This window comes from Apium graveolens, chromosome 1 (assembly GCF_009905375.1).
Source record: "Apium graveolens cultivar Ventura chromosome 1, ASM990537v1, whole genome shotgun sequence".
Classification (NCBI taxonomy): domain Eukaryota; kingdom Viridiplantae; phylum Streptophyta; class Magnoliopsida; order Apiales; family Apiaceae; genus Apium; species Apium graveolens.
In genome coordinates, this window is record NC_133647.1 from 154,163,567 (window position 1) to 154,187,973 (window position 24,407).

The following is a 24,407-nucleotide window of genomic DNA, read 5'->3' on the forward strand; positions in this document are numbered from 1 at the left end:
GCACTAACCACTTCTCGGTTTGCCATGTCCCCATAGTAGTGCTTCAAATGCTGACCGTTAACCTTGAATGTTTGGTCCGGATCATTCTCAAAAATTTCCACCGCTCCATGTGGAAACACAGTTTTGACGATAAAAGGCCCAGACCACCTCGATTTCAACTTCCCTGGAAAAAGTCGGAGCCGAGAGTTGAATAAGAGAACTTGTTGCCCCGGCACAAATAACTTAGGATGTAGCTTCATATCGTGCCACCTCTTCACCTTTTCCTTATACATTTTGTTATTCTCGTACGCTTGAAGTCGAAATTCATCAAGTTCATTAAGCTGAAGCATTCTTTTCTTACCAGCTGCATCTAAATCCAGGTTCAACTTTTTCAATGCTCAGTAAGCCTTATGCTCAAGCTCCGCAGGTAGATGACATCCCTTACCGTACACCAACTGAAACGGGGACATACCAAGTGGAGTTTTGTATGCTGTTCTGTAAGCCCAAGCAGCTTCATCGAGCTTTAAAGACCAATCCTTCCTTGACGGACAAACAACCTTCTCTAGAATGTGCTTTATCTCTCTGTTAGACACTTCCGCTTGACCATTTGTTTGCGGATGATAGGCAGTAGCTACTCGATGATTCACATTATAACGCTGCATCATAGAAGTGAACTTACAGTTGCAGAAATGCGATCCTTCATCACTTATGATTACCCGAGGTGTTCCAAACCTTGTGAAAATTTGCTTATGAAGAAAATTTAGCACTGCCTTTGCATCATTTGTCGGTAATGCTTTAACTTCGACCCATTTTGAGACATAATCGACTGCCAGCAAGATGTACTGATTATTGCAAGACGAGATAAAAGGCCCCATGAAATCGATTCCCCAAACATCAAAGACCTCGACTTCAAGCATCACATTTAATGGCATCTCATCCTTCCTTGTCAAATTTCCCACTCTTTGGCAATGATCACACCTTAAAACAAACTGATGAGCATCCTTGAACAAAGTAGGCCAAAAAAAACCTGCTTGCAGAATACGAGCTGCCGTCTTCTCACCACCATAGTGTCCACCATAAACCGTTGAATGGCAGTCTCGTAATATCCCCTCCGTCTCACAGAACGGGATACATCTCCTGATGATCTAGTCAGCTCCCTGTCTAAACAAATATGGTTCATCCCACATATACCACTTCACCTCATGCAGAAACTTCTTATTTTGAGCGGATGTCAAATTAGGAGGCATTACATTACTAACGAGATAGTTTACAATATCTGCAAACCATGGTTCTTCCTCCTGAATTGCAAACAATTGCTCATCCGGAAAAGATTCATTGATTAACGTCCTATCTTGTGAAGTAGAATCGGGATTCTCCAACCTAGAGAGATGGTCAGCTACTTGATTCTCAGTATCTTTTCTATCCTTGATCTCTAACTCAAATTCCTAAAGTAAAAGCACCCAACGAATGAGTCTCGGCTTCGAATCTTTCTTGGAAACCAGATAGCGAATAGCCGCATGATCAGTGAATACTGTTACTTTCGTACCAAGTAGATAAGATCGAAATTTCTCAAAACCAAAGACTATAGCCAAAAGCTCCTTCTCAGTAGTGGTGTAGTTCAATTGGGCCCCATTTAAAGTCTTACTCGCATAGTAGACCACATGGAAGAGATTTTTCTTGCGCTGTCCCAGAACTGCACCTACCGCATAATCACTCGCATCACACATCATCTCAAACAGTTATGTCCAATCTGGTGCTGTAATAACTGGTGCAGTGATCAAACTCTTCTTGAGAGTCTCGAATGCTGCCAAAAATTCATCATCAAATTTGAAAAGCACATCTTTCTCAAGCAAATTGCACAACGGCTTAGATATCTTTGAAAAGTCCTTGATGAATCGCCGATAAAAACCCGCATGACCAAGAAAACTACGGATTCCTTTCACAGAGTTAGGTGGGGGAAGATTTTCAATGACTCCCACCTTGGCCTTGTCCACCTCCAGACCCTTGTTAGAGACCTTATGCCCAAGAATAATGCCTTCACGCACCATAAAATGACATTTCTCCCAATTGAGCACCAAATTAGTTTCCACGCATCTTTTGAGTACGGCGCGTAGATTATTCAAACATTCATCATATGAATGTCCAAAGACGGAGAAGTCGTCCATGAACACTTCGACGTTATTTCCAATCATGTCAGAGAATATAGCCATCATACATCTCTGAAAAGTGGCCGGGGCGCCACATAACCCAAACGAAACTCTGCGAAAAGCAAACGTGCCAAATGGACAAGTGAAGGTAGTCTTTTCCCTGATCCTCTGGTACAATACAAATCTGATTATACCCTGAATAACCATCCAGAAGACAAAAATACTCATGACCCGCCAACCTGTCAAGCATCTGATCAATAATCTGATCAATAAATGGAAGAGGGAAGTGATCCTTCCTTGTGGCTTTGTTCAATTTTCTATAATCCATGCATACTCTCCATCCTGTAACTGTTCGAGTGGGGATGAGCTCATTCTTTTCATTTGCAACCACAGTGATACCTCCTTTCTTAGGTACACATTATACGGGGCTCACCCATGAGCTGTCAGAAATAGGATAAATGATGCCTGCATCCAGCCATTTCAGAATTTCTTTCTTCACCACCTCCTTCATGATGGGATTCAGTCTTCGCTGCTGTTCCACAGTTGGCTTACTAACTTCCTCTAGCAGAATTTTATGCATACAATATGAAGGACTTATCCCCTTGATGTCTGCTATGGTCCATCCAATAGCCGATTTGAATTCTCTCAAAATCCTTAAGAGCTTGTCTTCCTCACTACCTAAAAGGTCAGATGAAATAATAACAGATAACATAGATGAATCACCTAAAAAAGCATACCTCAAGTGTTCAGGTAATGGCTTGAGCTCCAAGGTAGGTGCTTCCTCTATTGATGGTTTGAGCTTTCCTTCAGCATTCTTAAGGTCAGAAGTACCAAGAGATTCAAACGGCATGTTCAGCTTTCGCTTCCAGGGAGAAGCGTTCAGATATTGTAATTGCTCGTTGCCATCTTCATCATCGCTGTCAAAATCCCCCACTAAGGCCTTTTCCAATGCATTAGACATTAACATGCGATCGAGTTCCGAAGTAATCACAGAATCAATCACATCTACTTTTAAGCACTCCTCATCTTCTGTAGGGAATTTCATTGCCTTGAATACGTTGAAGGTCACATCCTGCTCTTGTACCCGCATAGTAAGTTCACCTTTTTGCACATCTATCAAGGTACGGCCAGTAGCCAAGAAAGGTCTTCCCAAGATTATGGGAATCTTCTTATCTTCCTCAAAATCCAGAAAAACAAAATCTGCAGGAAAGAAGAGCTTATCCACCTTGACGAGTACATCCTCCACTATGCCCCTTGGGTAAGTAATGGAACGATCAGCCAATTGTAGAGACATGTATATGGGTTTTGGATCAGGCAGATCCAACTTTTTAAAGATCGACAACGGCATCAGATTAATGCTTGCTCCCAAATCACAAAGGCACTTGTCAAAAGTCAGATTGCCAATGGTGCAAGGAATGGTGAAGCTTCCTGGATCTTTCAGTTTTGGTGGTAACTTTTGCTGCAGAACAGCGCTGCATTCTTCCGTGAGAGCAATAATTCCAAGGTCATCCAGTTTCACCTTCCTTGAAAGAATAGTCTTTATAAACTTTGCATAACTAGGCATTTGCTCCAGAGCCTCAGCGAAAGGTATATTGATGTGAAGTTTCTTGAACACCTCCAAAAACTTCCCGAACTGTCTATCCAGCTTTTGTTGCTGCAATCTTTTAGGAAAAGGTGGTGGAGGATAGAGCTGTTTCTGACCTGTATTAGCCTCAGGCAGAGTGTGTTCAACAGTAGTCTTCCTTGGTTCCGCCGCTTTCTCCTTTTACTTAGATTCTTCATCACTAATTTCAGCTTCTCCTTCTTTTGCCTTTTTAGCATCAGCAACTTTTCCAGACCTTAAGGTAATAGCCTTGACTTGCTCTTTAGCTTCCTTCCTGCCTGGTACTTCCGTGTCACTGGGAAGAGTGCCAGGTTGACGATTGAGCACTGCATTGGCTAATTGACCGATTTGATTTTCCAAGGTCTTGATAGAAACCGCCTGACTCTTGCATAACAGCTTAAGTTCCTCAAAATCAGCACTAGTAGGTGCAGCCATACTTCCCTGTTGAGGATATGATTGCCTTGTAGCATACTGCTGTGGTTGCTGGAATCCAGGTGGGTTAAACTTTTTACTCACTCCTTGCTGATATGGTGGCTGAATAGCATTCTGATTATTCCCCCAGCTGAAATTTGGATGATTTCTGTTGTTAGGATGATAGGTCGCTGGCACAGGCTGCTGTTGTCGCTGATAATTATTCACATACTGAACAGATTCGTTGACCAGAGAACACTGATCCGTAGCATGAGAACCTGAACAAAGCTCACAAACCATAGCTATTTGATTAACTCCATATGTAGCCAAAGAATCAACCTTCATTGATAGCGCTTGGAGCTGGGCTGCAATAGCGGTGGCTGCATCAACTTCCAGAATACCTGTACCTTGATTGATGTCATCCTCTGAGTTGGGTTTTGATGCTCATTTGCATCCATCGTCTCTATAAGATTATACGCCTCAGTATAGCTTTTAGCCCATAAGGCGCCTCCAGCTGCTGCATCGAGCATGGGCCGAGATTGGGCCCCCAAACCATTATAGAAACCAGTGATCACCATCCAATCCGGCATTCCATGATGTGGACATTTTTTCAACATTTCCTTGTAGCGTTCCCAAGCCTCGCACATAGATTCAGTAGGTGCTGCGCAAACTGAGTAAGAGCACTCCTCATAGCAACAGTCTTTGCCATCGGATAAAACTTCACCAGAAACTTTTGCGCAAGATCTTGCCATGTAGTGATGGACCCAGCTGGTTCAGAATGTAACCAGTCTTTAGCCTTGTCCCTCAGTGAGAATGGGAAAAGCCTCAACTTGATAGCCTCATCAGTCACGCCATTATACTTAAAAGTGCTGCAGATCTCGACAAAATTCCTTATGTGCATGTTGGGGTCTTCAGTTGCCGCTCCTCCAAAAGAAACAGAATTCTGCACCATCTGAATAGTGCCCAGCTTGATTTCAAAGGTGTTAGCTTGAATAGCCGGATGAAGGATGCTTGACTGAATGTCATCAATTTTAGGCCGAGAAAAATCCATAAGAGCTGGATCAGCTTGAACAATACGATCTCCCATGTTTACTGGTTCTTTCCGCTCAGTTCCTGAATCCGAATCCTCAAAATCTAACTTCTCCATAATATCAAGAACTTCGTCTGTCTCCTCAGCTATATCTAAAGTCCTCTTGCGAGCACGAGAATGAGTTTGCATAAACGCTTGCTACCTGAAACACAACCGGAAACAATAAGTAACTACTACGTCCTAATCACTGAGTCCTAATGACCAATGATGGTAAGTACATAAACTAAACAAATACGCCAAGTCCTCGGCAGCGGCGCCAAAAACTTGTTAGGGCGAAATCACGCACTAATATTCATGCAAGTATACGCGTTCGCAAGTAATATAGAATATTTTCTAGTTCGTTCCCACAGAGACTCAGACTAAATTATTGTCTAATTAAACTCACTCACCAATGTATGATTACTTCTCAATGTTAAGCCATTTTAAGATGTTCTAAGTGGTATAAAATGCCACTTATCATGCTCCTTTAGCCTGAGCAAATTACTTTCTTTTCCTTTGATCCCTGGTTTTCTTTCCTAGCCTCCTGTCATTCTCCTCTATTTGAAGTTGAAGTTGTCTGTAGAATTCAGCTTCATCTTCTTCATTGATATCTAACTTAGATTGCATATCCTTGAGAGTTTCATTACTGGCAATCTTTAGCTGATCTTCAATTCTGAAAAATCTTCTGACTCCTTTATTGTCTCTGAACTCCATCAACCAATGAGGTGATTTGTGAATTGTAATTCCTCTTTCTTGAATGAGTAAAGTTCTAGGCAAAGCATTGGGCTCCCTCCAAGTTTTCCTTATGTTGGCAATCTTGTTGAGAATCTCAGTCTTGGCAGTCCTGGTAAAGCCAAAATCCCTTTGTATGGCTGAGTAGACTCTGATCAAGGTAGAGTAGCCTTCATTCAGAATTCTGTGAAGATGCCATGTTCTTTCCCCAGCTCCTTTGTATTTGAACACTAGTCTTTCTGGTAGCTGTCTGTAGGCAGCTATTCCCCTTACATCCTCCAGCTCATCCGGATAGAGTTCAATGTCTGAAAATTCTTTTATGTCACGGATGTGAACATAATCATCTTTAGAGGTTTGAGGTTTAGGCTTAGGCTTCTGTGTGAATTTGATTGAGGCTTTAGAGGGTGTTGATTTGATTCTTCTTTTCTGCTTCTTTGATGGTGGAGAAGAGGTTAGGAAGGTTGGCAATTTGATGGTGTCCCAATCAATTGGTTCCTCCTTGGGAATGATTGTTTCACCATGAATGTTCATGAAGGGGTCAGGTACAATGGGTTCAGGAATAGAGGGTAGTGGTTTGGATATTGATTGGGTTTCTTCAGTCTTATCTACCTTCTTTCTCTTTGCATTGACCTTCTTTCTTTTCCCTTTCTGCCATTCTTCCTTATTTCTTTCCTCCATCTCAGTACCAACCATGTCCCCCATAGCTTCATCTTCACCTTTGTCTTCAATTTCTTTCTGTTCTTCAGCCTGACTTGACTTTAGCTGTTTTTCAAGCTTTGCTTGTGCTCTTTTGTCAGCCTTTAGCTATTTGGCTTCTTCCTTCAACCTTTTATTTTCTTCCCTCTTGGCTATTGAGAATTTTGGATGTCCTTGCATCACACATATGCTCTTTCCCTCTCTGAAGATAATAGCCATGTTTCTCCTTACAGCCTCATCCATGGTCTCTTTGAGATATGCAATACTTCTACCTAAAAGCTTGTCCTCATCAGCTTTTGGAAGAGGAAAATCCACCTCTTTTAGAGGATTCTTTGTAGAGTCCTTATTGGATCTGTTGTTGGGCTTGAGAACTATAGGTTGCAGATCTTTGGAAGAAGTTTCTCCATCCTTATGTCTCCCTACTGGCTTGAGTTCCATAATAATTGATTCCACTTTTATGTTATGCTTCACAGATTGTGATTGAGAAGTTGTAGAACCAAATATTAGTTGCATCTTTTCATCAATCTTCTTCCTTTGCTCTTTGACTTGCAATTCAGCTGCTGCTATCTGGATTAGATCAATTCCATCTAGCTTTCCTTTGACTTGAATAGTTGGAGAAGTTGTGATGACAGGAACTAGCACTTGAGAAATCTGAACTGTTGTAGATGGCTCTCCTTCCCCTTCCCCTTTATTCTCTCCCTTTTTGTTATCATCAAGGGTAGGGGTCAAGCCTTGTGCTTTTGCCAGCTGCATGAGTAGATTTGTTTGAGTTTGTTGATTCTGAAGAATGGTGACCATAGAGTCTTCAATGATTTGAACCCTATCTTCCAATCTGGCCAACCTCTTGTCAGCATCAGAGGCTTTCCTCAGTCTCCCCAACAAATCTTGCATAGTACCATAGGGTATAACTGAATCCAATTTCTCAGCATTGTAGGATTTCAGATCAGCAATGTCCTGCTTGAGCTCATCCACACTTAGATTTTGCTGGTAATGCTGCAACTGCAAGAGATGCAGAGATTCCAGATGAGCTTGAAGAATTGCCTTGGTACCAGCATCTCGAGTCTCCTGAAGGGCCTTCTGAATTGTCATGACTTGTCTGACCAAAGTGACACCAAACTCTCATGGTGTTGATGGTTTTGCCCATGCCCATTCAGGAAGATCAGGAACAGAACTTGGGCCTGCTACTCCCCCTAAGTTCATGCTCTCATTCAAAGAATTAGAGTCATCATCATTAGAATTTACTCCAAATTCTTCAGATGGCTCACCAGCTTGAGAAGGCAGCCTGTTGACAGCAGCTTTGTCTCGGAGAAGAGATTCTGAAGTGTGTATAATGTGTAGTGTCTGTTCTGCCTCCACATTGCCCTGTGCAGCCAATAATTGATAGGCTGAAACAGGGTGAGTAAAAGTGTCAGCATCCAAGGAAATATTATCAATGACAGCTTTGTAATGTTGCTGAAATTGTCTTTCCTTTTCTGCATCATCCACTTTCATTAACTCACTAGCAATGGCTGGATCCACCCTTATAGCTTCTGTACCTGCCTTTCTCTCAATTTCTCTCTATTCTTGCATCAGGGGCCCCCCTGGCTCACACACACCCTCACACCCTCACCCTCACCTTCTAAGGTGGCACTCCTCTCACTCACTTTTGCCATGCTGGAAGAAATAGCATGCATATGGTGACTCTCAACCTCTCCTTTTGCCTGGGAGCAACCCAGCCTCTCACTCAAAAGATCACTCCATTCCCTCAAACCTAAAAGTGATTGTACAGTTGCCATGTCCTCTACAGTTGGAATTGTTTCTGTTAAGTATGTAGAGACCATCAACGGATAGGGAATATCCGTTGAAGTGGAAACTGATGGCATCAACGGATAACTGCTGTTAAGCTTATCCGTTGAAGAACAACCACTTGTCAACAGATGAGAGATATCCGTTGAAGAAGGAAAAGATGTAGATATAGAAAGTGACATAATTGTTGAATCTGTGTGGATTGATTTTAAGTGTGGTGACACAGATTCTGCAACTACATCTGAAATAATTGGCTGATGATCCAACAAATCATCTAAAAGATGATGATCACCAGGTTTTGAGTGGGGCTCCTCCCTGAGTTTTAATGAGGGAGAATCAGGAATTGATGTGAATATCATATCCACATCCAGAGAGGGTGTTGGAGAGTTTGATGAATGGTGTGTTTCTATATTGAGAGAATGGGGCTGTGATTCCACATTTGCTGGAATCACATCAAGTTGAATTTGAGAAGGCACAGATACAGGTGGATGTATCTGTGCTGTGTGTGTCCCTTGTATGGAAACTAGGGTTTTGGCCTTCTTCTTCCTTGAAAAGGCTTTAAATGGTGAATGTGTGGCTTCAGTGTCCCTCCCTCTTTTGTTCTGTGTCCCTGGTTGGGGACTATTTTCAATAGTTACAACCTTTTGGGAGGATGCAACTAGGGATGTGTTGGACTCCTTTTGAACCACCACAGTCTTTTGAGAGACTGTGACTTGGCTGGTTTGGGTACCACTCAACTCTCCAACCTTATCCTGGGGGGCTTTTTGATGTTCACCCCTCCCCACCACTCACACCCTGTTCACTCCCTTCAGGGTTTATGGTAGTTGTTACAACTGTTGTCTTTTGAGAAACAACAAAGGTAGGTTTCTTTGACTTGACTTTGGAAACTTTAGATTTGGTGGCTTTGGTAGGAGCCTGTTTGGACAAAGACACAGGTTCCATAGCCACACTAGAAGGCAAAGAAACATTGGGGTTGGAAATAGTAGGAGTTATAGAAGTATTTACCTCACTTACCTGTGGTGCATTCATGATTGGCAAGTATACCAATGGCACCTGGCTGTTGAGGTTCATTCTCAAAAGGTCTGCAAGGACCCTTTTCTCTTGTGCCCAGCATTTGAGTTTATTATTCTCATTGGATATAACCAAACCTTCAGCAACATGGTTAGCCAATAACATAAAGAATCTAGCATAGTAGATGTTATGTGGTCTATTAGCTTTGTTACCTAATCTGGAACCTAATTCTAGCATAACACAGTTGCTAAAAATAAAGTACCTATCAGAAACTAGCATATAGAGCATATTAACAAGAGATGAAGTGATAGCATCAAAATTGCTAATCTTCCCAGAGAAAACCTTAATAAAGGCATCTCCAAGAAAACTCCATTCTTTCCTAAGGCCTTTCCTTCTAATACTACCTAAACTAGCAGAATCAAAAGCATAGCCTATGGAATCTAGCATAGCAGAGACATCTTTATCAGTGTGTGGTGTCATGGCATTATTCTCAGGCAACTTAAAGCAAGATTGTATATCATCACAATTAATGCAATAGTCCTTACCTTTGAGAGAGAAGGCAATAGTCATATCTGTGGAGTTGAACTCTGCAGTTATCCAAATCTCCTCAATCACCTCACAGTAGATGGTTGGGGCTTCCAGCATTGCATAGCTTAGTTTGCAGTTTTTGATGAAGTCCATCATCTTGTGATAATCAGAATGGGCTTCATTATTTTCAACCAAGGCTATGAAATTATTCTTTTCATAAAAAAATCCTGTTTGAGACATAATTTTGACTACTGGTGCCATTTTTGTGAGTAGAGGTTGCAGAGAAAAACTTAAGAATTTAGAGATTAAGAGAATAAGAATTGCAAGAAAGCGTAAAGTGAGAATAAGAGTTCAATTGGGCTTTTATACTTTCTTGAATTAAAACGTAAATAAAATGATTAAATGATACTTTTAAGTAAGTTACAGTCGTTCAAGAATAAATAAAACTGTAGAAATTCTGAAAACTATCTTAAATACAAATACATACAACACTGTATATCTGTATCAACGGTTGAGTAAAAGAATCAACGGCTGTGACTCACTTATAGTAACTGACGTGACACTTCAACGGATAAGGAAAATAGTTATCCGTTGATGAACAACACCATTTTATCCGTTGAAGGATAAAACTATCAGAATTGTATTTGTCTTTCAACGGATAATGAACATCCGTTGATAGAACAATTTTGGCTTTCAACGGATAGAGAATATCCGTTGATAGGATAAGTCTTAATTAAAGCCAGCTTTGTTCTTGCAGCAAATTCATTTCAGGCTTCAAGAAAGATTATATAGATGACACAGATTATGAATAATTAAGCATACCTAACTCACTTACTAATCTTGTGAATGTTGATTCATCAAGTGGCTTGGTAAATATGTCTGCAATCTGCTTTTCACTTGGAATAAAATGAAGTTCCACTGTACCTTTCATCACTTGTTCCCTAATGAAGTGGTACTTGATATCAATGTGCTTGGTTCTTGAGTGTTGTACTGGATTTTCAGTAATGGCAATGGCACTTGTGTTGTCACAGAATATTGGAATTTTGTCAACAGTCAGTCCATAGTCAAATAGTTGATTCCTCATCCATAGTATCTGTGCACAGCAACTACCAGCAGCAATGTACTCAGCTTCAGCTGTTGATATGGAAACAGAATTCTGCTTCTTGCTGAACCATGATACAAGCTTGTTCCCTAGAAATTGACAGGTGCCTGTTGTGCTTTTCCTGTCTATTTTGCAACCTGCATAATCTGCATCTGAGTAGCCAATTAGATCAAAACCAGACTCTCTAGGGTACCAAATTCCTAGATTTGGAGTCCCCTTGAGATATCTGAAAATTCTTTTAATAGCCACTAAGTGAGATTCTTTAGGGTCAGCTTGAAATCTAGCACAGAGACATGTAGAAAACATTATATCAGGTCTACTAGCAGTTAAATATAAAAGTGAGCCAACCATGCCTCTATAACTTGTAATATCCACAGACTTTTCAGCCTTGTTTAATTCAAGCTTAGTGGCAGTGGCCATGGGAGTTTTTGCAGGTGAACAATCCATTAAGTCAAACTTCTTTAAAAGATCATAAATATATTTAGTTTGACTAATGAAAATTCCACCACTAACTTGTTTAACTTGTAAACCAAGAAAGTAAGTTAGCTCTCCCATCATGCTCATTTCATATTCACTTTGTATTAATTTAGCAAACTTTTTACAAAGCTTATCATCTGTAGATCCAAATATAATATCATCTACATAAATTTGTACAAGTATCTTAGAGCCATTAACATTTCTAAAGAAGAGAGTTTTGTCAACAATACCTCTTGTGAAGTGATTATCTAGAAGGAACTTTGACAAAGTCTCATACCAGGCTCTAGGTGCTTGCTTTAGTCCATAGAGTGCTTTCAACAGATAATACACATAGTCTGGAAAATTTGGATCTTCAAAACCTGGAGGTTGGCTTACATAAACTTCTTTCTCCAATTCCCCATTTAGAAATGCACTCTTGACATCCATTTGATAGACTTTGAAATTGGAATTAGCTGCATAGGCTAGAAAGATTCTGATGGCTTCAAGTCTGGAAACTGGAGTAAATGTTTCATCAAAATTTATTCCCTCTTGTTGAGAATAGCCTTTAGCAACCAATCTGGCTTTATTCCTTATGACAATGCCATTTTCATCCATCTTGTTTCTAAATACCCATTTTGTGTCAATAGAACTCTTGTTCTTTGGCTTGGGTACCAGCTTCCATACTTTGTTCCTCTCAAATTGGTTTAGCTCCTCTTGCATTGCTAAAATCCAATCTGGATCCAATAGAGCTTCTTCCACTCGCTTAGGTTCCTCCTGTGATAGAAAGCTACTATACAGACATTCATCTTGAGTAGCCCTTCTAGTTTGTACTTTTGATGTAGCATCACCAATGATCAGTTCAAAAGGGTGATTCTTGGTCCATTTCCTTTGAGGTGGTAGATTAGCCCTAGATGAGGTTGCCTCAGTATTGTCATGATGTGAGATAGAATGTTGATTTGTTGAAACTCCCCCTGAGTTGCTGATCTTTTGAAAGGAATTGGGAGCTCTATCAACTGATGAAGTGAATTGATTATCCGTTGACAGACTGTGATCAACGGATGCTTCATTATGAACTTCAACGAATGATACACTTTGTCTTTCAACGGATGCTGCATTGCTTCTTTCAACGGAAGCTGAATTATGACTTTTAACGGATGCAGCATTCTGTGCATTATCCAAAGGCAGATTCTGAATTCTTCTTGAGATGCCTTCTTTATCATTCTCATCTTCACTATCATCACAGTATATCTCAATGTTGTCAAATTTGAGTCCTTCATAATGTCCCTCATCTGTTAGTCCATCAATCTTTTTATCATCAAACACAACATGTATAGATTCCATGACAATGTTGGTTCTTAGATTGTAGACCCTATATGATTTTCCAGCAGAATAACCAACAAATATTCCTTCATCAGCCTTTGTATCAAACTTCCCTTTGTGATCAGATTGATTCCTTAAGATTTAGCATTTGCAACCAAAGACATGTAGAAAGTTTAAAGTTGGTTTTCTTCTCTTGAATAATTGATAGGGAGCCATGCATTTTGCCTGATTGATTAGAGAAATATTCTGAGTGTAACATGCACAGTTAACAGCCTCAGCCCAAAAATAAGTTGGGAGTTTTGACTCTTCAAGCATTGTCCTTGCAGCTTCAATTAGTGATCTGTTCTTCCTTTCCACCACACCATTTTGTTGTGGAGTTCTTGGAGCTGAGAAGTCATGCATGATCCCACTTTCTTCACAGAACAACTTCATGGTTGAATTCTTGAACTCAGTTCTATTGTCACTCCTAATATTCCTTACTTTGAAATCAGGATGATTGTTGACTTGCTTGATATGATTGATGATGATTTCACTAGCTTCATCCTTTGATCCAAGAAAATAAACCCATGAAAACTTTGAGAAATCATCTACAATCACTAGGCGGTATCTTTTCCTTGAAATTGACAATATATTGACTGGTCCAAAAAGATCCATGTGTAGAAGTTTTAGTGGTTCATCAATTGCAGATTCAAGCTTCTTACTGAATGATACTTTCTTTTGCTTTCCTTTCTGACAAGCATCACACAGTCCATCCCTTGTGAATTCCACTAGAGGCATTCCTCTAACTAAGTCCTTTTTGACTAGATCATTCATTGTCTTGAAATTCAAACGGGACAGCTTCTTGTGCCATAGCCAACTTTCAACTGGACTTGCTTTGCTGAGAAGACAAGTAATGGATTCTGCATCTGTAGAGTTGAAATCAGCTAAGTACACATTCCCTTTTCTAACTCCAGTTAGAACCACTTTATTGTCCTTTTTACTTGTGACAATACAGGCTTCAGAATTGAAGGAAACAGTATTCCCTCTGTCACATAGTTGACTGATGCTCAATAAATTGTGTTTGAGACCATCAACCAATGCAACTTCATCAATGATGACATTTTCTTTTGAAATCAAGCCATATCCCATAGTGAATCCTTTGCTGTCATCTCCAAAGGTTATGCTAGGGCCAGCTCTCTCCTTAAACTCTGTGAGCAGGGTGAAATCTCCTGTCATGTGTCTTGAACAACCACTGTCCAAGTACCATAGATTCCTTCTTTGTCCCTGCACACAACAAAATCAATCAAGTTGATTTTGGTACCCAAGTTTCCTTGGGTCCAGCCTTGTTAGTCTTTTTCCTAGACTTCATTCCTCCTGCATCTTTTGACTTAGGTAACTTTGGGTCAACCTTGGTCTCAGATATGGTTGGTTGAAGTGTAGGGTTAGTCACAGAATCATTTAACACATTTGATTGAATTTGATAAGGCATAGGTTGTGCAAACATGTTATTCCATATAGGCATATTGTATGGCATTTGAGGCATACTAAATGCAGTAAAATAAGGATTGTTAATATATGGCATGTTTGCAAAATGTGCATGGGGATTCTGGTGAGACATAACAGGCATAGCATGCAGAGGTGACATAGACATGTTAGGCATGGAGGGATTTGAAGGCATGGGAGCATTTTTAACAGATTTGCAATTATCAGATAGGTGATTAACACTTTTACAATGCACACAGCTTTTTCTAGGAGCATACCTATCAGGTGTGTAATTGTTATGTTTATTAATCCCTACCTTCCCATTTCTTTTAGATTTTCTTTTAGTTTCCTTCTTATCCTCAACCAACTTAAGCCTATCTTTTAGCTGATCTAAAGTCATGTGTCCTATATTCACCTTACTGACATCTCTGGATGTGCTAGCTCCTTCTTTGGCAAAGTTCTTGAGAGTTGAATCATTCTTTTTATTGAGATTTTTATTTTTAAAAGAACTTGCCTGTTTTAATTGATGAGCCTTCAACGAATGCTCCTTTTCTTCCTTCAACGGATAACTTTCATCATCCGTTAATTCCACATCCGTTGACAATCCATCAATTAATTCTAACTCCTTTTTGTTTTTCTTCCAGGCATCCTCACAAAATGATTCAATTCCCTGAACCTTTGCAATCTGAACACTAACATCCCTAGATGTTTTCCAGGCTTTGATTACCTCTTGCTCACTTTCTAACTATGTAGAAAGAATTTCTACTTTCTTAACAGCTTCTGCTAGTTCACTCTCAACAGTCAAGCATTTAAGTTTTATCTTTTCAAGCTCAATTACCTGATCCTCTAACACAGCATTCCTATCACTTAAAAACACATTATTCTCCTTGATCCTAGTGTTTTCTTTTGCTAGTGATTTAAGGGAAACACGCAAATGATATAATTCATTGGTCATACCATTTATGGCTTCATTGCATTCATGTTTAGAAAGCTGAGAGAGATCAGTAGTAATTACCTGGTTGCTTGATGAACTAGTTTCATTTTCATCAGAATTAGCCATCAGGGCTAGGTTGACATATTCCACATCATCATCTTCATTTACCCCATCTGCTGCCCAATCATCTTGAGTGAGAAAAGCTCTTTCCTTTTGTTTGAGCAAATCAAAATACTTCTTTTTGTAATCAACTTGCTCAAATTTCTTTTTCTCAGAATTTGGCTTCCTACACTCACTTGCAAAGTGTCCACTAATGCCACAGTTGTAAAATTTGAACTTTGATTTGTCCACCATGTTTTTGTTTGGCTTAGTGAACTTTGTGTTTTTCCTGAACTTCATTTTTGCAAACCTCCTGGACAGAAAGGCCAAATGTTCTTCAATATCATCAGATTCATCCTGACTGGAATTGTCTTCATCCTCAGCAACTTGCTCTTTACCCTTGCTTGATTCTGATTTGCTTGTGCCAATTTTGAGACTTGGCATTGTCTTCTCCTCATTCCTGGCTTCCATCTTCTCACTGTCAGCTACAAGAGCAATTGTTCCTCCTTTTCTCTTTCCCTTTTCCAACAGCTCATCCTGCTCCATTTCAAGTTCATAAGTCTTCAGAATTCCATATAATCTTTCAAGTGTGAAGTTCTTATAATCTTGAGAATTTCTCAAAGAGACAATTATGGGCTTCCATTCCTTTGGCAGAGACCTAAGAAATTTTAAGTTGGAATCCTTGACTTGGTACACTCTACCATACAGCTTCAATCCATTCAACAGTTTCTTAAACCTGTTGAAGGTATCATTTAATGATTCACCTTCTTCAAAGTGAAAATATTCATACTGTTGAATAAGAAGCTGCATCTTGTTCTCTCTGACCTGCTCAGTACCTTCACAGATGATTTGTACAGTATCCCAAACTTCCTTTGCAGTTTGGCTATTGATGACATTGTCAAACATATCTTGATCTAAGCCATTAAACAAAATGTTCATGGCTCTCTTATCCTTGCGGATTTCTTCCATGTCTTCAATAGTCCATTCTGCTTTTGGCTTGGGAATGGACTGTCCAACAGCAACTGTTGCAGTAGTAGCTGTGGCTACTTTGTGAGGGATGTGAGGATCATTTTCAATACAGTTGATGTAGCTTTCATCTTGAGAAAGAAGATGTAAATGCAACTTCACTTTCCAGTGATGATAATTATCTTTTTCCAGGACTGGGATCTTTACACCAATATCCTTCCTACTCATGATGGTAGCAGGAAGATTCTTCTGTGCACTCATGATGTTAGCAGAATAGATCTTTAAACTCTTTGTATGTTAAGAGCTTGCTCTGATACCAATTGTTATTCCCAGTGGACTAATAATGAGATTTACAGAAGGGGGGTTGAATGTAAATCTCAAAACTTTTTCAAGTTTTGAGCAGTTTCTAAGGCTAAGTGTTTGAGTGAACAAATGTGTGTGAATTGCTTGAAGCTGATGCAGACAGATATATATTCAAACACAAATGTAATGAGCACAAAGAACTTAAAAACTTTTCTGGTGGATTTGTTGTTCCACCAGAGATGTGTTATTTCAGAAAATCTGTGATTCAAAGAATTAAATCACAGCTGCTTCCTAGTACAAACTAGATGATTTTATCTTTTGATATTTCTAAACAGCTCAGGAAAATTCATGTCTAATTACTAGCTGCTACTTGGTTTATATACTACCAAGTTTACAAGTGAAGACAAACTGTAAAATACAATTGAAAAGATTCTTCACATGTTTCTTCTTCATTTCTCTATCCAATGCAATCTAGGATAATCTGTAAATCTTTGAATATTTCCTTGTTTGCATCAGAATGGAAATGCTGCATTTTCTTGATTCCACCTAGAGGCTTCCACATTCCAGTATGTCTCTGTCAACCCATGTGCCTCTGTCAGCTTGTGAATTGTCACTATCAACTGCTAATGAACTGAGCATCCGTTGAAGCTTTCATCCGTTGATGCCTTATCCGTTGAGGCTTTATCCGTTGAAGCTTTATCCGTTGATGCATTATCAGTTGAAGTCTTTATCCATTGAAGCACTTATCCGTTGATGGATATTATACGTTGAAGCATTAGAGACATCCGTTGAAGCTTTGTTTTTTATCCGTTGAAGGTCTTCAATATCCGTTGACACTTCTTCACTTATACAAAATTACAAGGCATGAAATATTTATAATTAGCCCTCCTATTTGTACATCCATTAGTAGTCAACATGACTGATTATTTCCTAACAACATCTAAGAATTACAGCTTGAAACCAGAGAGTGAAATGTGCTACAATACTAAACTTATTGCTAAGTAAAGCTACTCCTTCAACGGATAGCCAAGATGGTCTTATCCGTTGAGGCTACAAACACTAGATTTCTACTTAAGTGTTTTGCTTAACTTATCATCAAACTAATACATATATTCCTAACATCATCCCTTACACAAGTCTTGGTAAAACTAAAACTTGAAAATAATAGTCTTATAAAACATAAAATCCTAAACAAGCAAAGCTTTTAGGTGCTTTTTAACCTATTTGCCATTTTGACAAGTGAATATCTTTCCCATCAGACTTATACATAATAGACTTTCAGGTTTTGAGCGTGCCAAGTTCTTAGGACTTCAGAACCGTCCATAGTCTCCAGCTTGTAAGATCCTCTTCCTTGAACACTTTTGATCTTGTATGGCCCTTCCCAATTTGGGGCAAGCTTTCCTTTCCGCCCTACACCAGAAGCTTCCACTTTCCTTATAACCAGGTCACCTTATTTGAAGAACCTTTCGTGCACCCTTAAGTTGTAGTAGAAATAAGCCTTTTTCTGATATTTCACTATTTTGGCATGTGCTTCATCTCGTACTTCATCAATTAGGTCCAGGGCTAGCCTTTGCCCTTCCTCATTTTCTTCAGCATTGTATGCTTGGATTCTGAGAGATTAGTGCGATATTTCCACAAGAACAACCGCCTTCGCTCCATATGCCAACATAAAGGGTGTTGCTCCGGTAGTGACTTTACAAGTAGTCCGATAAGCCCAAAGTATTGGGAGTATTTCGTCCACCCAATTATTCTGGGATTTTTCAATCCTCTTCTTCAGCCTGTCTAAAATTATACGATTTGCCACTTCCGCTTGCCCGTTGGCTTGTGGATGAGCCACGGAGGTAAATCGCAACTCGATCTTATTCTCCTCGCAATACTTCCTGAACTCTTCATTGTTGAAATGTGTTCCATTATCGATGACCAGGATACGGGGGATTCCATATCTGCACATGATATTTTCCCACATGAATTATGTAACCTGCTTGGTTGTGATCTTGGCTAAAGGTTTAGCTTTAATCTACTTAGTAAAATAATCTATAACTACAATCAGGAACTTCCTTTGCGCAGTGGTCATGGGAAAATGCCCAAGTATATCCATTCCCCGCATAGCAAAAGAAATGGGAGAATTGATAGAAGTCAGCATCTCAAAAGGCTGTCGAACAACTGGTGCATGTTTCTGACAACTATCACACTTCTTTACTTTTTCTTTGGCATCAACCATCATCTCTGGCCAATAAAAGCCTAAACGAGTTATCTTATGTGCCAAAGCTCTGCCCCCAGGTGTTGACCATAAATGCCCTCGTGAACTTCTTCAAGAGCCAAGCGTGCCTCATCAGGCCTAAGACATCTTAAGTAAGGAACCACATAAGATCTTTTATACAAAATCCAATCGATCAAGGAATATCTCAGTGCTAGCACATCCAATTTTCGTGCTTCAGTCACATCACTCAGGAGCCAACCAGTTTGAATATGGGCCTTAATGGGATCGATCCATGATTCCCCCAACCCTATAGGGGCTACAAGCTTAACATTAATGCTTCGTGTTTTCAAAACACGGAAGTACACACTTCCTGAACTTCTCTCTATCTCTGATGAGGCGAACTTAGATAATGCATCTGCCTTAACATTTTCCTCTCTTGGATTGTGCTCAACATAACATTCATTGAACTGAGACATCACAGCCCTTACTAGGCGGACATACTTGGTCATTGTTTCATCTTTTGCCTCAAACTCTCCCTTGACCTGGGATATGACAAGCTTCGAATCTCCACAAACTTTTAAGTTCTTGACCCTCAATGTTCTTGCTAGGTCGAGGCTAGCTATCAGAGCTTCATACTCAGCTTCATTGTTTGTGGTTGGGAAGTCTAACTTCATGGCATATTCAATCAAGAACCCATCTGGGCTTTGTAAAACAAGCCCTGCTCCACTCGAATTTGTTTTTGATACTCCATCATAATAGAGAACCCGGCATTCCTTCTCTTTAACACCCTCTTCTTTGCCTCCTTTATTACCTTCCGTGTCTTGAGTTATAGTATCTTCCTGCCCCGAACTTCTTGGTTGGGTATGGTACACTCCACCACGAAGTCAGCCAACACATGGGCTTTTTTTGTCGTTCACGGCTTGTACTTGATGTCAAATTCTCCCAATTCTATTGCCCATTTAATCAGTCTCCCACTAGCTTTGAGACTGTGAATGATGTTTCTCAAGGGCTGATTTGTTAGCACCTTAATTTTATGAGCTTGGAAGTAAGGACGCAACTTCCTTGAAGCCATCACTAGAGCTAAAACAAACTTTTCAATAGTCGAATAATTCAACTCATCTCCATGCAGAATCTTACTAACATAATATATGGGTTTCTAGACTTTAAGTTCCTCCTTAACCAATATAACGCTCAAGGCATTTTCTGAAACGGCCAAATATAAGTACAACGTTTCATTCAGAGCTGGTTTGGCCAACAACAGGGCTTGAACCATATACTTCTTCAATTCTTCAAACGCCTCCTGACTTTCCTCATTCCATATGAAATCTTTTACCTTCTTCAAGGATTTAAAGAATGGTAAGCACTTATCTCCGGACTTGGAGATAAGTCGTCCTAAGGCAACGACCCTTCTAGTAAGTTTTTGAACATCCTTGATAGATCACAGATGCTCCATGTCTAAAATGGCCTTTATCTTATCAGGATTTGCTTCAATTCCCCTCTTGGAGACCATCAATCCCAAAAACTTTCCAGATCCCACTCTGAAAGCACACTTTGCAGGATTTAACATCATTTTGTGGTATCTCAGGACCTCAAAAGCTTCCCTCAAATGGGTTATGTGGTCATTCTTCACAAGACACTTGACTAACATGTAATCTACATACACTTCCATTATTTTTCCAATAAGATCTTTAAAAATTTTATTCATCAACCTTTTACAGGTAGCTCCTGCATTCTTGAGACCAAACGTCATAACAAGATAATAAAAAATACCAAAGTCAGTGATGAATGATACCTTTGGGATGTCATCTTTATGCATCTTGATCCGATTGTATCCACTGAATCCATCCATAAAACTCAGCATCTCGTGACCAGCGGTCGCATCTATCAATGTATCAATCCTTGACAACGGGAAACAATCCTTTGGGCATGCATCATTTAGATCAGTGACGTCCATGCACATTCTCCATTTTCCATTAGCCTTCTTTACCATTACAGGGTTTGCTAACCATTCTGGAATTGTATCTCTTCAATGAAACCAGCCTCTAAGAGCTTCTATACTTCTTGTTTGATTGCCTCCTGCCTCTCTAGGGCAAAACTCCTTTTCTTTTGCTTTACAGTCTTTCGGTTCAAATCCATGTTTAATTTGGGAGTGATTAGTTCTGGGTCTATTCCAGGCATATCAGTTGCTGCTCATGCAAATACATCACTATTTTCTTGTAAAAACCTCACCAACTTCCCTCTAAGGGGCTCCTCTAGTGACGCTACAATGAAAATTACTCTCTCAGGATCCTCGGGAGCCAAAGGGATCGGAACCAAATCTTCTGCTGGCTTTCCTCTTTTCTCGTCATTTTCGCGGATATCCAGATCTTCAATAGGCAAAACCTGCCCCCAACTCCATCTGCTCTAAGAGAGGCTACATAACAACTCCTTGCCATCTTTTGATCTCCTCTCTTTTCTCCAATCTCATTTCGGGTGGGAAACTTCATCACTGAATGGTAAGAATAAGGGATTTCCTTGAAAGCATGTATTCCCGTTCTTCCCATGATTGCATTGTAAGTCGATCCAGCCTTTACCACTACAAAGTCTAACATATGTGTTGCTTGTCTTGGTTCCTGACCTATAGTTAGAGGGAACTTAATTATTCCCTCCACGGGGCACTCGACTCCAGTGAAACTATATATAGGCATATCAGTTGGGGTTAATTGAGAATCATTGTAACCAATCCTTATAAAGGTATCATGGAGTAAGATGTCCACTGAAGCTCCATTGTCTACAATGACTCTCTTCACCGAGTTATTCCCTATTATCGGTGTTATGACTAAAGGATCGTCATGAGGAAATTTGACACCCTCTAAATCAAAATCATCGAATGTCATTGTTACTCCCGTCCTAGCCCTCTTCGGGGCTTCTCCGACAATATGCATGACTTCTCTGGTATATGCTTTCCTTGAGTTTTTGGATGAACCATCAGCAGTTGGTCCTCCAAAGATCGTATTTATCACTGGCCCTCGAGGTCGTGGTCCTCCAAAGATTGCGTTTATCACCGGTAACATGGGTTGGAGATTTCGCCCATGATCATCCTGATCCCTTTTATGATTATCGAAGTTCCTTCTTCCACTATTATTCCTATCTCCTCAATCTCCAGTATACTTGCTCAGCCTTCCTTTTCGAATGAGGAATTCAATTTCATCCTTCAATTGTCTACACTCATCGGTGTCATGATCAACATCCTTGTGAAATCTACAATATCTGCTCTTATCTAGCTTAGTAGGATCAGCCCTTAGGGGCTTGAGCCCACCAACATCTCGATATTTCTCGATTTCCATCAAGATCTGACTTCTAGGAGCGTTCAGCTTAGCATATTCGGTGAACTTTTGCCCAGGTCCTCCCTTCTTCGGGGTTGAATCAACATCTTTCTCGGTTCTAGGATACTTGTCCTTAGCAGTATATTTCAAATCAGTTTTACGCTTCTTGCCACCAGCGGGCTCGTTGTTCACCACCGTTTTCCTCATACTTTCTTCTACCTTAATATACTTTTTGGCCCTATCTTGGAGCTGTAACATGCTTTCAGGGAGGCGCTTAGCTAATGATATCTTGAAGAACTCGTCCCTAGTTCCCTGCTGCAGTGCTATCATGGCTACCTTTTCATCAAGGTCTGGGACCTTCAAAGCCTCCTTTGTGAAATGGTTCAGATAATCTCTCAATGATTCCTTTACTCCTTGCACAATGCTCATGAGAGATGTCGAACTTTTCTCATATAATCTTTCAATGATGAATTGCTTGATAAAAGCTTGACTTAGATCTATGAAGGACCCAATAGAATTCGGCGGCAAACGACTGTACCACCTTTGAGCCATTCCTGACAGGGTTTGCGGAAAGGCCCGACACTTAATAGCATCATTCACGGGCTGCAGCAACAGTGCATTAGAGAATGTTCGGAAATGATTAGCGGGATCCCCGGTGCCATCATAAGTTTTGATGATGGGCATCTTAAACTTTCTTGAGATGTGGGCAATCATTATCTCTTCAGTGAATGGTGGAGTTGGATCATCAGGATCTCCTAGGGGCAGAAGATCACTTGGATCATCCTTTGGGACAACAATTCTTCTTTGTAGCGGACCATCCAGGTTTATGATTGGAGAAGGATTTCTCCTCCTCGGAGGTAGTGGGGGTCTTGGGGTCAGGTGCGCCTTTAGGTCGCGCTTCAGCCTTCGGATCTCAATTTCATGAGCCCTGATCATCTCCTCTACTTCTTGGGTAGTCGTCCCTCGTTTGCTTCTGGGGTATTGGTTAGCATCCGGCATTGGTTCTTTACCAGAATTCCTCCTTCTTGGAGCTACATCATCATCCGAAGATTCAAAATCTCTCTCAGTATAAGGCCCAGAGAATTCTTGATCCTTTGGGATAGGAGCCAAACCACGTATGTATTGGGGCGTCTGCCCTTGTGCTTCACTCCGATTGGAGTGCCCACTCCCTCCAACCTCTGGGTATAAGGGCATCCGGTACGGGGGGTTAGTGGTCACAATTGTTGAATATTCATACCCAACGGGTTGAGGATTTGCAGGTGCTTGTAGCTACTGAAATTGGGGATTCGTCCCTTGAAGAGATGGGGGGTTCGTCCCTTATGATCGAGGTTCAGTTACTCCCACCGGGGCTCCTCCTTGAGTGGTGCCATAGGTTGAATGCGGGGGTATCTCCATCATCGATGAGATTGTTTGGGTTGTCCCAGACGGTGCTCCTTCAGGTGCATTATTTTTGCTCCGTGTGTTCACCATGGTTGTTGTTATGCTTTCCCACAAACAATGTCAAATGTTATGGATAAAAACTTAGGGTATATTTAATACTAGGGTTCGTGAACTTCGAGACTCGGTTTGACTACTCTTGTGTTTCGTGACTCAATCTGCCTTAACAAGATGTATACGTACCTTGCTGTTTGCCAATGATCAAGTCAAAAAACGTAGTTCTGATTTGTGGGATGAGATCCCTTATATTGGCATGTGATGCCTTTGATTTAGGTTAGGATTAGGAGACTTGGTGGACAAGTCTCAGAATTAGAGTGGACTTTGGAGTCCTATAATGCAGGAAATTGATTCCTTATCCTATGAAATTTCGTGGAGGCCAATCTCCAAGAAATTGTGTTCTTATTTGGACTTTACTTATCAGCTGATTTATCCCTTATTAATTAATTACGAAATTAATTAATATTCAAGGTTCTTGGCTTTTTATAATGGGATTTATTGTCAGCCCGATCCAGGTATAATTAATGCGAGATTAATTACGTAATCATGGTTTATTTTACTCCCTGTCAATTATTATGCATAAATCAACTACAAAAAAAATGTATACATCACTTAAATATCAAATATGAACTAGATATGGGGTATTATTTTTTTAAAATTTCATGAAAACTTAATGAAATTTAAATAAAATTTTATATATTATTAATTAATTAATTGAATTAATTCTGATTAATATTTCGATTAATCAATTCGTTTAATTACTGATTATCCAATTAACCGCAGAAAGATATCTTTATTAAATAATACTGATTTTAAAATTTTAGAATATTGAGATTAATCGATAAAATCGGAAATTTTTAGAATCA

At 40.0% G+C, this 24,407-nt stretch overlaps 1 non-coding gene across 1 annotated transcript; it reads left to right on the plus strand.

Moving 5' to 3' along the window:
• Positions 1 to 4,728: 4,728 nt before the first annotated feature.
• Positions 4,729 to 4,834, plus strand: LOC141680025 (small nucleolar RNA R71). The gene has a single exon (XR_012558229.1). It is a non-coding gene; the product is annotated as a small nucleolar RNA R71 (small nucleolar RNA).
• Positions 4,835 to 24,407: the final 19,573 nt, after the last annotated feature.